This window comes from Oncorhynchus mykiss, chromosome 22 (assembly GCF_013265735.2).
Source record: "Oncorhynchus mykiss isolate Arlee chromosome 22, USDA_OmykA_1.1, whole genome shotgun sequence".
In the NCBI taxonomy this organism is placed as follows: Eukaryota; Metazoa; Chordata; class Actinopteri; order Salmoniformes; family Salmonidae; genus Oncorhynchus; species Oncorhynchus mykiss.
The window spans coordinates 35,459,617-35,472,035 of NC_048586.1; the positions used below are offsets into that span (position 1 = coordinate 35,459,617).

Consider the following 12,419-nt stretch of genomic DNA (forward strand, 5'->3'; position numbering starts at 1 on the left):
CCCCAATTCTGACTTGTGCTCTGATATCTGCTTCACTGATTTCTGCTCTCGTGAAAGCCTGGGTTTTCTGCACATTAACACTAGATGCTTATTATCTAAAATGGATCCATTGAAAGTGTTGGTTCACAGCTCCAATCCAGATGTGTTGGTCATTACTGAGACGTGGTTAAGAAAGAGTGTTTTCAATACTGATGTTAACCTTTCTGGTTATAACCTTTTTCGGCAAAACAGATCTTCCAAAGGTGGAGGAGTGGAAATCTTTACCAAGGATCACCTTATGTGCTCAGTTGTCTCCACCAAGTCTGTCCCTAAACAATTAATTTGCTGGTTTTAAGCATTACATTTTCAAATAGCTATCGTCCTCATTCAGCACCGGCCCTAAGCTCTCTCCTGGCCCCTTACTCTAAGTCTGAATTTGTTCTGTTAGGTGACCTAAACTGGGACATTCTTAAACCACCTGACCAAGTCCTAAAGCAATGGGACTCCCTAAACCTTTCTTAAAATGAACACCAATTCCACAAGGTGGAAAAGGCTACTCTCCTCTATGTTATCCTCACAAATAATCCTGCTAGGTATCAGTCTGGTGTTTTCTGTAATGACCTTAGTGATCACTGTTTTACAGCCTGTGTTCATAATGGCTGCTCAATGAAACAACCTGTCCTGATTTGTCATAGATGCTTGCTAAAAAACTTTAAAGAGCAAGCCTTCCTTCATGAACTGGCCTTTGTAAAATGGTATAGAATCAGCTTGATCCTGTCGAAGACGCTTTTTATATTTTCAGTGGTATTGTTAAAAAACACGTCCCCATAAAGAAAATGAGAATTAAAAAGGTTCAGCCCCTGATTCAACCGTGATCTTGCAGAGATACCCCACCTCAAGAATTGCATTTTGCGAAAGGGTCAGCACACGCATACTCAAGCTGACTGGGTGTCATTCAGGCAAATGAGAAGTAAGTGCACCCAGGCTTTCCGGAAGGCCAAAATTAGTTACTTTAACGAACAGTTATCTCTCTGTGGGTCTATCCTCAAGAAGTTCTGGAAAACGGTTTAAGACCTGGAGAATAAACCCTCCTCCTCACAGCTGCCCATGTCCCTTAATGTTGATGATGTGGTTTTTACTGACAAGAAGCACATGGCTGAGCTCTTTAACCACCACTTCATTAAGTCAGGTCTCGTATTTGACTCAGCCATGCCTCCTTGCCCATCCAAGATTTCCTCATCTCCCACCCCTTCTAATGCATAGCATTATGCCATGATAAACTTACACAAATGCTTATCTAGCGTTGGCTGTGGTTTGGTAAGAAGAATGCCCCTCTTCCCACAGGAGTGATCACTACCTCTGAGGGTTTAGAGCTTGAGGGAGTCACCTCATACAGGTACATGGGAGTATGGCTAGACGGTGCACTGTCCTTCTCTCAGCAAATATCAAATCTGCAGGCCAAAGTTGAATCTAGACTTGGTTTCCTCTATCATATTCGCTCCTCTTGCACCCCAGGTGCCAAACTAACCCTGATTCAGATGACCATCTTACCCATGCTAGATTACGGAGACATCATTTATAGATCGGTAGGTAAGAGTGCTCTCCAGCGGCTACATGTTCTTTACCATTCGGCCATCAGATTTGCCACCAATGCTCCTTATAGGACACATCACTGTACTCTATACTCCTCTGTAAACTGGTCACATCTGTATACCAGTCACAAGACCCACTGGTTGATGCTTATATATAAAATCCTCTTAGGCCTCACTCCCCCCTTGTCCTCCACATACAACACCCGATCTGCCAGTCACATTCTGTTAAAGGTCCCAAAAGCACACACATCCCTGGGTCGCTCGTCTTTTCAGTTCGCAACACAGCTAGCGACTGGAACGAGCTGCAACAAACACTCAAACTGGAGAGTTTTATCTCAATCTCTTCATTCAAAGACTCAATCATGGACACTCTTACTGACAGTTGTGGCTGCTTTGTGTGATGTATTATTCTCTCTACCTACTTGACCTTTGTGCTGTTGACTGTGTCAAATAATGTTTGTACCATGTTTTGTGCTGCTACCATGTTGTATTGCTACCATGTTGTTGTTATGTTGTGTTGCTGTGTTGTCATTTGTTGCTGCCTTGCTATGATGTTGTCTAGGTCTCTCTTTTTGTAGTGTTGTGTTGTCTCTCTTGTTGTAATGTGTGTTTTGTCCTATATTTATATTTTTATTGTATATATTTATTTATTTTTAATCCAAGGCCCCCGCCCCAGCAGGAGGCCTTTTGCCTTTTGTTAGGCCGTCATTGTAAATAAGAATGTGTTCTTAACTGACTTGCCTAGTGAAATAAAGGTTAAAATAAAATATATGTTTTTTAAGAATACAGTTCATTGACTATAGCTCAGCATTCAGGACCATAGTACCCTCCAAGTTCATCATTAAGCTTGAGGCCCTTGGTCTCAACCCTGCCCTGTGCAATTGGGTCCTGGACTTCCTGACGTGCCGTTGGAAAAAAACATCTCCACTTGGCTGATCCTCAACACTGGGGCCCCACAAGGGTGCGTGCTCAGCCCCCCCTGTACTCCCTGTTCACACATGACTGCGTGGCCAACTCAATAATCAAGTTTGCAAACGACACAACAGTAGTAGACTTGATTACCAACTACGACTAGACAGCCTACAGTGAGGAGGTGAGGGCTCTCAGAGTGTGGTGTCAGGAAAATAGCCTCTCAGGAAACAGCAGAGGGAGCACCCCCTATCCACATTGACAGGATAGCAGTGGAGAAGCTGGAGAGCTTCAAGTTCCTCTACGTACACATCACGGACAAACTTAAAAGGTCCACCCACATTGACAGTGTGGATGTTGAAGAAAGGTGGTTTGTCAAATACAAATCCTTACAAACTTTTACAGATGTACAATTGAGAGCATCCTGTCGGGCTGTATGACCACCTGGTATGGCATTGACCGCCCACAACCGCAAGGCTCTCCAGAGGGTGGTGCGGTCTGCACAACGCATCACCGGGGGCAAATGACCTGCCCTCCAGGACACCAACCACCCGAGCAATTGCCTGTTCATCCCATTACCATCCAGAAGGCGAGGTCAGTACAGGTGCATCAAAGCTGGGACCAAGAGACTGAAAAATAGCTTCTATCTCAAGGCCATCAGATTGTTAAACAGCTATCACTAGCACAAAGAGGCTGCTGACTACATAGACTTGAAATCATTGGCTACTTTAATAAATGGAACACTAGTCACTTTAATAATGGCACTTTAATAACGTTTACATATCTTACATACTTATCTCAAATGAATATACTGTATTCTATACTATCTATTGCAATCTTGGCCTATGCTCTCTGACATTGCTCATCCATATATCTATATATTCTTATTCCATTCCTTTACCTAGATGTATTTGTTGTGGAATTGTTAGATATTACTTGTTAGATATTGCTGCACTGTCGGAACTAGAAGCACAAGCATTTCGCAACACTCACAATAACATCTGCTAACCATGTGTATGTGTGTCATGCGTAGATGTAATAGGTGGCAGGGAAGTCAGGCGCAGGAGAGTCAAATGGAGTGTAAAATGGAGTCTTTTAATAAAGTCCACGGAGTATGCTCCATAACACTAAATGTACATAAACATGGGTACAAGGACCCGACGCACACCTATACAACAATCACACTACACTGACAATAAAACAATCTCTGACAAAGACATGAGGGGAAACAGAGGGTTAAATACACAACAGGTAATGAATGGGATTGAAAACAGGTGTATGGGAAGACAAGACAAAACCAATGGAAAATGAAAAAAGGATCAATGATGGCTAGAAGACCGGTGACGTCGAACGCCGAGCACCGCCCGAACAAGGAGAGGCAACGACTTCGGCAGCAGTCGTGACAGTACCCCCCCCCTGACGCGCGGCTCCAGCTGCGCGTCGACACCGGCCTCGGGGACGACCCGGAAGGCGAGGTGCAGGGCGATCCGGATGGAGACGGTGGAATTCTGATAACATGGAAGGATCTAACACGTCCTCCACCGGAACCCAGCATCTCTCCTCCGGCCCGTACCCCTCCCAGTCCACGAGGTACTGAAGGCCCCTCGCCCGACGTCTCGAATCCAAAATGGATCGAACAGAGTACGCCGGAACCCCCTCGATGTCTAGAGGAGGCGGAGGAACATTACGCACTTCAGCCTCCTGGAGCGGGCCAGCCACCATCGGCCTGAGGAGAGACACATGGAACGAGGGGTTAATACGGTAATGAGTGGGTAGTTGTAACCTATAACATACCTCGTTCACTCTCCTCAGGACTTTAAACGGCCCCACAAACCGCGGACCCAGCTTCCGGCAGAGAAGGCGAAGGGGCAGGTTTCGGGTCGAGAGCCAGACCCTGTCCCCTGGTGCGAACACTGGGGCCTCACTGCGGCGACGGTCTGCGCCAATTTTCTGGCGCCTTATTGCACGCTGAAGGTGGACGTGGGCTGCCTCCCAGGTCTCCTCAGCGTGCCGAAACCAATTGTCCACCGCAGGGGCCTCGGTCTGGCTCTGATGCCAAGGAGCCAGAACCGGCTGATACCCTAATACACATTGAAAGGGAGTAAGGTTAGTGGAGGAGTGACGTAGCGAGTTCTGAGCCATCTCTGCCCAGGGCACGAACTTCGCCCACTCCCCCGGCCGATCCTGGCAATAAGACCGCAGAAACCTACCCACATCCTGGTTAACTCTCTCCACCTGCCCATTACTCTCGGGGTGAAAACCTGAGGTAAGACTAACCGAGATCCCCAGACGCTCCATGAACGCCTTCCAGACCCTTGATGTGAACTGGGGACCCCGATCAGACACTATATCCTCAGGCACCCCATAGTGCCGGAAAACGTGTGTAAACAGGGCCTCTGCAGTTTGTAAGGCCGTAGGGAGACCGGGCAAAGGGAGGAGACGACAGGACTTAGAAAACCGATCCACAACGACCAGGATCGTGGTGTAACCCTGTGAAGGTGGAAGATCGGTCAAAAAATCCACCGACAGGTGTGACCACGGCCGTTGAGGAACGGGTAGAGGTTGTAGCTTACCTCTGGGCAGGTGTCTAGGAGCCTTGCACTGGGCGCACACCGAGCAGGAAGAAACATAAATCCTCACGTCCTTAGCTAAAGTGGGCCACCAGTATCTCCCGTCAAGACAGCGCATCGTCCGACCTATCCCAGGGTGACCAGAGGAGGGTGACGTGTGAGCCCAATATATCAATCGGTCGCGTACAGCAGACGGAACGTACAGACGACCAGCTGGACACTCAGGGGGAGAAGGCTCTGCACGTGACGCCCGCTCAATGTCCGCGTCCAGCTCCCACACTACTGGCGCCACCAAACACGAAGCTGGGAGTATGGGAGTGGGATCCATGGACCGCTCCTCTGTGTCATACAGCCGAGACAATGCGTCTGCCTTAACGTTCTGGGAGCCTGGTCTGTAAGAAAGAGTAAACACAAAACGAGTGAAAAACATGGCCCACCTTGCCTGGCGAGGATTCAATCTCTTTGCCTGCCGGATATACTCCAGATTGCGGTGGTCAGTCCAGATGAGAAAAGGGTGTTTAGCCCCCTCAAGCCAATGCCTCCACACCTTCAAAGCTTCTACGACAGCTAACAGCTCCCGGTTCCCCACATCATAGTTTCGCTCCGCCGGGCTGAGCTTCTTAGAAAAGAAAGCACAGGGGCGAAGCTTCAGTGGCGTACCCGAACGCTGAGAGAGCACTGCTCCTATCCCAGCTTCGGATGCGTCCACCTCCACTATGAATGGCAAAGAGGGATCCGGATGAGCCAGCACAGGCGCAGAAGTAAACAGAGTCTTCAGGTGCTCAAAAGCCCTGTTCGCCTCAGCCGACCACTGCAAGCGCACCGGGCCCCCCTTTAGCAGTGAGGTAATGGGAGCTGCCACCTGACCAAAACCCCGGATAAACCTCCGGTAGTAATTGGAAAACCCCAAAAAAACGCTGCAACTCCTTTACCGTGGTTGGAGTCGGCCAATTACGCACGGCTGTAATGCGGTCGCTCTCCATCTCCACTCCTGAAGTGGAAATCCGATGCCCTAGGAAGGAGATGGATTGTTGGAAAAACAAGCATTTCTCAGACTTGACATATAGATCATGCTCCAACAGGCGACCAAGCACCCTGCGCACCAGGGACACATGCTCGGCGCGTGTAGCAGAGTATATCAGAATATCATCGATATACACCACTACACCCTGCCCGTGCAGGTCCCTGAAGATCTCATCTACAAATGATTGGAAAACTGATGGAGCATTCATCAACCCATATGGCATGACCAGGTACTCATAATGACCTGAGGTGGTGCTAAATGCCGTCTTCCACTCATCACCCTTCTTAATACGCACCAGATTGTACGCACTCCTGAGATCCAATTTTGTGAAAAAACGTGCCCCGTGCATTAACTCAATAATCGTATTGATCAGAGGTAGCGGGTAACTATATTTCACTGTGATTTTATTAAGACCTCGATAATCAACGCACGGGCGTAAACCGCCATCCTTTTTTTTCACAAAAAAGAAACTCGAAGAGACGGGTGAAATGGATGGCTGAATGAACCCCTGATGCAGGGATTCAGAGATATATGTCTCCATAGCCTCCGTCTCCGCTTGCGACAGGGGATACACGTGACTCTTGGGATATGCAGCGTCTACCAGGAGATCTATCGCACAATCCCCCAGTCGATGGGGTGGTAATTGAGTCGCCTTCTTTTTACAGAAGGCGAGAGCCAAATCGGCATATTCGGGGGGAATGCGCACGGTGGAGACCTGGTCTGGACTTTCCACCGTAGTAGCACCAACGGAAACCCCTAAACACCTACCTGAGCATTCTCGCGACCACCCTGTGAGAGCCCTCTGTGGCCAAGAAACAGTGGGGTTATGACAAACTAACCAGGGTAGGCCTAGCACCACAGAATACGCAGGAGAATCAATAAGGAAAAGACTAATCTTCTCCTTGTGACCCTCCTGCGTTATCATACACAAAGGTGCGGTTACCTCCCTGATAAACCCTGACCCTAATGGTCGACTATCTAAGGCATGAATAGGGAAAGGCATATCCACAGGAACAATAGGGATCCCTAAACTATGAGCTAGACTTTTATTAATGAAATTTCCAGCCGCACCCGAATCTACTAGCGCCTTATACTGGGAATGCAGTGAAAAGTCAGGAAAAGAGACAGAGACAAACATTAGTGCAGCAGAGGGCTCTGGATGAGAATGGTGCCTACTCACCTGGGGTGACGCCAGAATGCCCTGCCTGCCCTCTCTATTCCCAGAGGAACCAACCCGGCACCGACCAGCAGTGTGCTCTCTGCGACCTTGAATGGTGCTCGAGCGGGAACCCCCTCCGGTCTCCCTGCGCACCATCCCTCCCAATTCCATAGGTTCGGGAGAGAGGGTGCGGGAGGATGGAACAACCAGACCCCGATCTAGACGTCCACGAGTAGCCAGCATGTTGTCCAGCCTGATGGACATGTCCACCAGCTGGTCGAAGGTGAGGGTGGTGTCTCTACAGGCCAGCTCCCGACGGACGTCCTCGCGTAGACTACAACGGTAATGGTCGATCAGGGCCCTGTCGCTCCATCCAGCGCCGGCAGCCAAGGTCCTAAACTCCAAGGCAAAATCCTGTGCACTCCTCGTCTCCTGCCTCAGATGATAGAGAAGCTCACCCGCTCCTTTGCCTTCAGGTGGGTGATCGAATACTATCCGGAATTGGCGGGTGAACTCCTCAAAATGGTCCAGCGCCGCAACCTCCCTACTACACACAGCGCTGGCCCATTCCAGGGCTTTCCCGGTGAGGCATGAGACGAGGGCGTAACTCTTCTCACGGTCAGATGGTACTGGGGAGGCCGTGGCTAGATACAAGTTCAGTTTAAGGAGGAAACCCTGGCAGCCGGCAGTATCTCCGTTGTATCCCGTAGGTAGGGATAAATGGATCCTCGATTCCGGAGAGGAAAAATCGTTCACGGGAGATTCCGGTTGTGGTGGTGGTGGCGCTGGAGAAACTCCCTGTCTCTCCCAGCGATCCATTTTCATGGCAATGTGATCCATGACGGAGCTGATAACGTCAATCTCCCTAGCTTGTTCCTGAACGCGTTCCTCCAGCTCCATGGGCATAGTGTCCTCTCCTGCTGACTTCATATATTTGGTCAGAGATTCTGTCATGCGTAGATGTAATAGGTGGCAGGGAAGTCAGGCGCAGGAGAGTCAAATGGAGTGTAAAATGGAGTCTTTTAATAAAGTCCACGGAGTATGCTCCATAACACTAAATGTACATAAACATGGGTACAAGGACCCGACGCACACCTATACAACAATCACACTACACTGACAATAAAACAATCTCTGACAAATACATGAGGGGAAACAGAGGGTTAAATACACAACAGGTAATGAATGGGATTGAAAACAGGTGTATGGGAAGACAAGACAAAACCAATGGAAAATGAAAAAAGGATCAATGATGGCTAGAAGACCGGTGACGTCGAACGCCGAGCACCGCCCGAACAAGGAGAGGCAACGACTTCGGCAGCAGTCGTGACAATGTGACCAATAAAATTTGATTTGATATTTATTTCTGACCAGCAGATTTCACTAATGTGCATTGTGAACAGATACTGATGCTCTGAGTAATATGGTGAGAGCACCAACAACACCTTTAAAAAGCCTTGGTTTCCCATCACTAGGATTTCCCAAACTCAGTCCTGGGGCCCCCATTATGTGCACGTTTAGCTTTTTGTCCTAGCAGTACACAGTGGATTCAAATAACCAACTCATCATCAAGTTTTGATTATTTGAATCAGCTGTGTAGTGCCAGGGAGAAACCAAAATGGGGGGCATGACCGACTCTTGGAAAACCTGCTCTAACATGCTGACCACAACGCTCGCGTCGCGTGCATGAGTTTTGCAAAATAAATTTACACATACATGTTATTCAATAATCGCTCCCACACGGCTCACGCGCACCAACGAGCGTCTGCGTTGACAGGCGCTTAAATAGAAATTGCTTCTATTTGTGGCTCAGAACACGCTGCAAGTCCTTCCTCGCCCATCTCATCATTGGCTTTTAAAAGCATAAGCCCACATGTCATCTCCTCATTGGCTATACCCACGTGGGCGATTGAAATTTGAACGGAGGTCGGTTGTGGTTATACACCTTATAAAAGTTAGTTGCCATTCACCATATAAAGTCCGAAGAAGAAAAAGCCTGGAAGGATGAGAGATGACTAGAAACGATTCGGTTGACCTTTTTATGTGTGGATTAATAGTTGGAGTAGAGGATCTTGTGTATTTCAGGTAAATTAACAACTCCATGTGTACATCCCATGACAGATTAGCCAATAACAGCAAGCTAGCTATCTAAATAGGACAAATTAGCTAGCAAATGCAAGCTAGCTAAATTTCCATATATGTTTAATGCTTTTCGAACTTTCATCAAATTAATATAATTGGTTCAGAGTTTGTTTTGGTATTTCAACCTGCGTTTCACGATTTGGTGTGTGGGTACAAAATCTATTTGCACACCATGGCGCACGCACTTCCGGTTTGGGCATGGTGTAAGGTATTGGAAACAAAGCACTGGTAGCCTATAAACAGGGGTGGTTTAATTTCACTGTGCTTTTCTTTGCAGCACTCAAAGCTGATCTAATTCCTTTAAAAAAAAAATACATAATCCATGATAATGAGCTGCGCCAAATTCCCATGATGAATATTCAGGGCCTTCTCCCTACAGGCTTAGTAAATAAAATGGAGCCAACACAATTAATCTAAATGATAATGGAATACCTGGTGAGGCGGGGCAGAAAAGGCCCACTGCAACCTTGGAATACATGCCATGGTTAAGTAAAATACTGTACCATCTTCTCACAAACAGGAGGTCAATAGGAAAGGTACTGTAATCATTATCAAGCAGTGGAGGCTGCTGATGGGAGGACGGCTAGTAATGGTTGGAATGGTGTCAATGGAATGATATCAAGCATATGGTTTCCATGTGGTTGATTTTAATTTTAATTTTATTTATTTATATATTTATTTAACCTTTATTTAACTAGGCAAATCAGTTAAGACCAAATTCTTATTTACAATGACGGCCTACCCTGGCCAAACACTAACGACACAGGGCCAATTGTGTGCCGCCCTATGGGACTCCCAATCATGGCCGGTTGTGATACAGCCTGGAATCGAACTAGGGTCTGTAGTGACGCTGCGCCACTCGGCTTGATACCATTCCATTGACTCCATTCCAGCCATTATTATGAGCCATCCTCCCCTCAGCAGCCTCAACTATAAATATCAAGATGTAACCTTATGGAGAGAATTGTGAACTTGTCGACAGTAGAAGCTGCTGTATCTATCAGCAACTGCAGTGGATTCTTATCTGGTCACCCTGCTACATTTCATATCATAAAATATAATAAAATGAGCTTAAAGATCTAAACTGGATATAAGCATGAAGCAATACCCGTTTCTATGCTGAGAATTTGCAGAACGATTAAAGAATGTGTTCAGTTAAAGGCAAGTAAAACCATGCAATAAGAGATCACAGAATGTGAAATAGTATGGTGACCTTGAAGTACTGTATATGGTGAATGGGCGAATAAATGAATTTAGTGAATTACATCTGTCTGGCGCTATTGAAGTGTATGGTGAATGGTAGCATGGATGAACGTGTGAGTGAGTGACTTACATCTGTCTTGTGTTTCACCCGAGGTATCTGGACAGTTTGGCTCCCTGTCACATAGCCAGCCCTCTGGGACACAGGTCACCTGGTCATGGCAGTGAAACTCCCCTACGTCACACAGTATGGGCTCTGGATGGAGGAGAGTGGCTGGAGAGAGGAGATAGAGATGTTATGGAGGGAATGGGATGGATGGCTTACATGTTTCATTCAAAACATCGACCTGTAGTCGGACGACTATGAAGTGATTGTGTATTTAGTTTGAGGCGGTTATAGGTTTGTTAAAAGAGATGATCTTATTACATGTACTCTAGTTTCTATAAACATAAAACACAGTGGATGTGGTCTTCCTTACACAATTCCCTCTCTAGCGATCAATAAAGTTCGTTTAACTATATACCTTTTTCAGAAAAACTGGAGATTCACTGTGAGTAAGCTATTTTAAGAATTCTTTCCTTATCTCTAGACACAAACTTGTTCAAGATTGATAGCTATAAAAGCTCATTACTTAGTGGTGGTGATGTTGAAATGATATTTTGTAGATCACAAGGTTTTGTAGATCAAATATTTAACAATCCCTGCAATACAGAGCTTATTCACAATTCATAATTTGGACACGAGGAGACACTTTTTGATTGCTTGTTAGCCAAAAGCCTAGGCCAACAATACAAGAGACATACATATGCAAGGGTTACGGGTAGAAGGGATACAGCTCTGTGTCACCGGCCTCTAGGCGTCACTGAAATGCCTCATTACGCACACCTGATTCCAATTCCCCTGATTAGTAATTGTATATATGTGCCCTCTTCACCATTGTCTTGTTGGTTATTGTTCCCATGGCCGTTGGTTTTGAGTACCTCTGCTTTGTGGTTTCGGCGATCGTGCTGCATGTATAGTGTACTTGTTATTGCTGTGCGTTTGTAATTACGGATCTCACCCCTTGTAGTGTATTATGGGTCTCGTTCTGTGTATTTATTAGAGTTGTAACCTCGCTCTTTGGTTTGGGTTACATCCCTGTATTTTTGTATACGTGTTTGTTTTGGGCTTTGTCCCTGTGCCTTTTCATGGCATGTTGTATTTTTGGGTGGAGTTTTAAAACCCCCTATTACATATTACTGTGCCTTTTTCCAATCATTTATACAACGTGACAATGAAAATATTTTGTTGACTCGCAGATCATTTGGAAACAGTCATCTTTCTGCTTTGTCCCGCAGTTCATTTTGGTATGTTCTTTTTCACATATACATTGACATTTTGGTCATTTAGCAGAGACTTTTATCCAGAGTGGCTTACAGTGCATTCAACTAAGGTAGATAAACAACAACATATCACAGTCATAGCAAGCAAAATGTTTCTGTAACCGTTACTGAAAATGTTGTAGCTGTTCGGAGGCCTGCTTCTAATTTTATTTTACAAAATACATGTATTTTAATTACTGTAAATACATGATAAAATACAAGAATGATCTAGTTTATTTTTTATACATTGAATATGAAGTACCACATTGATTGTGGTACTTTATTGTTTTTGCCCAGCCCTGACCAAAGTGAAAACCTGGTCAAATAAAAAGTCATCCCAACCTTCCAATAGCAGGGCATCTGTCAGCATGTTGACATGTTTCCCTGCCGGGAGCTGTCAGACACTCTGTGTGATCATTCACACATGCTCTGCTGAAGATTTGACACCATGTTACCCACCACTATCTCCTCCTCTCCGTCCT

The 12,419-nt window shown here is 46.3% G+C and overlaps 1 pseudogene; it reads right to left on the minus strand.

Moving 5' to 3' along the window:
• The window catches only part of LOC110502094, a 332,876-nt pseudogene extending 321,287 nt beyond the window's left edge, over nt 1–11,589 (minus strand).
• Between the last annotated feature and the right edge of the window lie 830 nt (nt 11,590–12,419).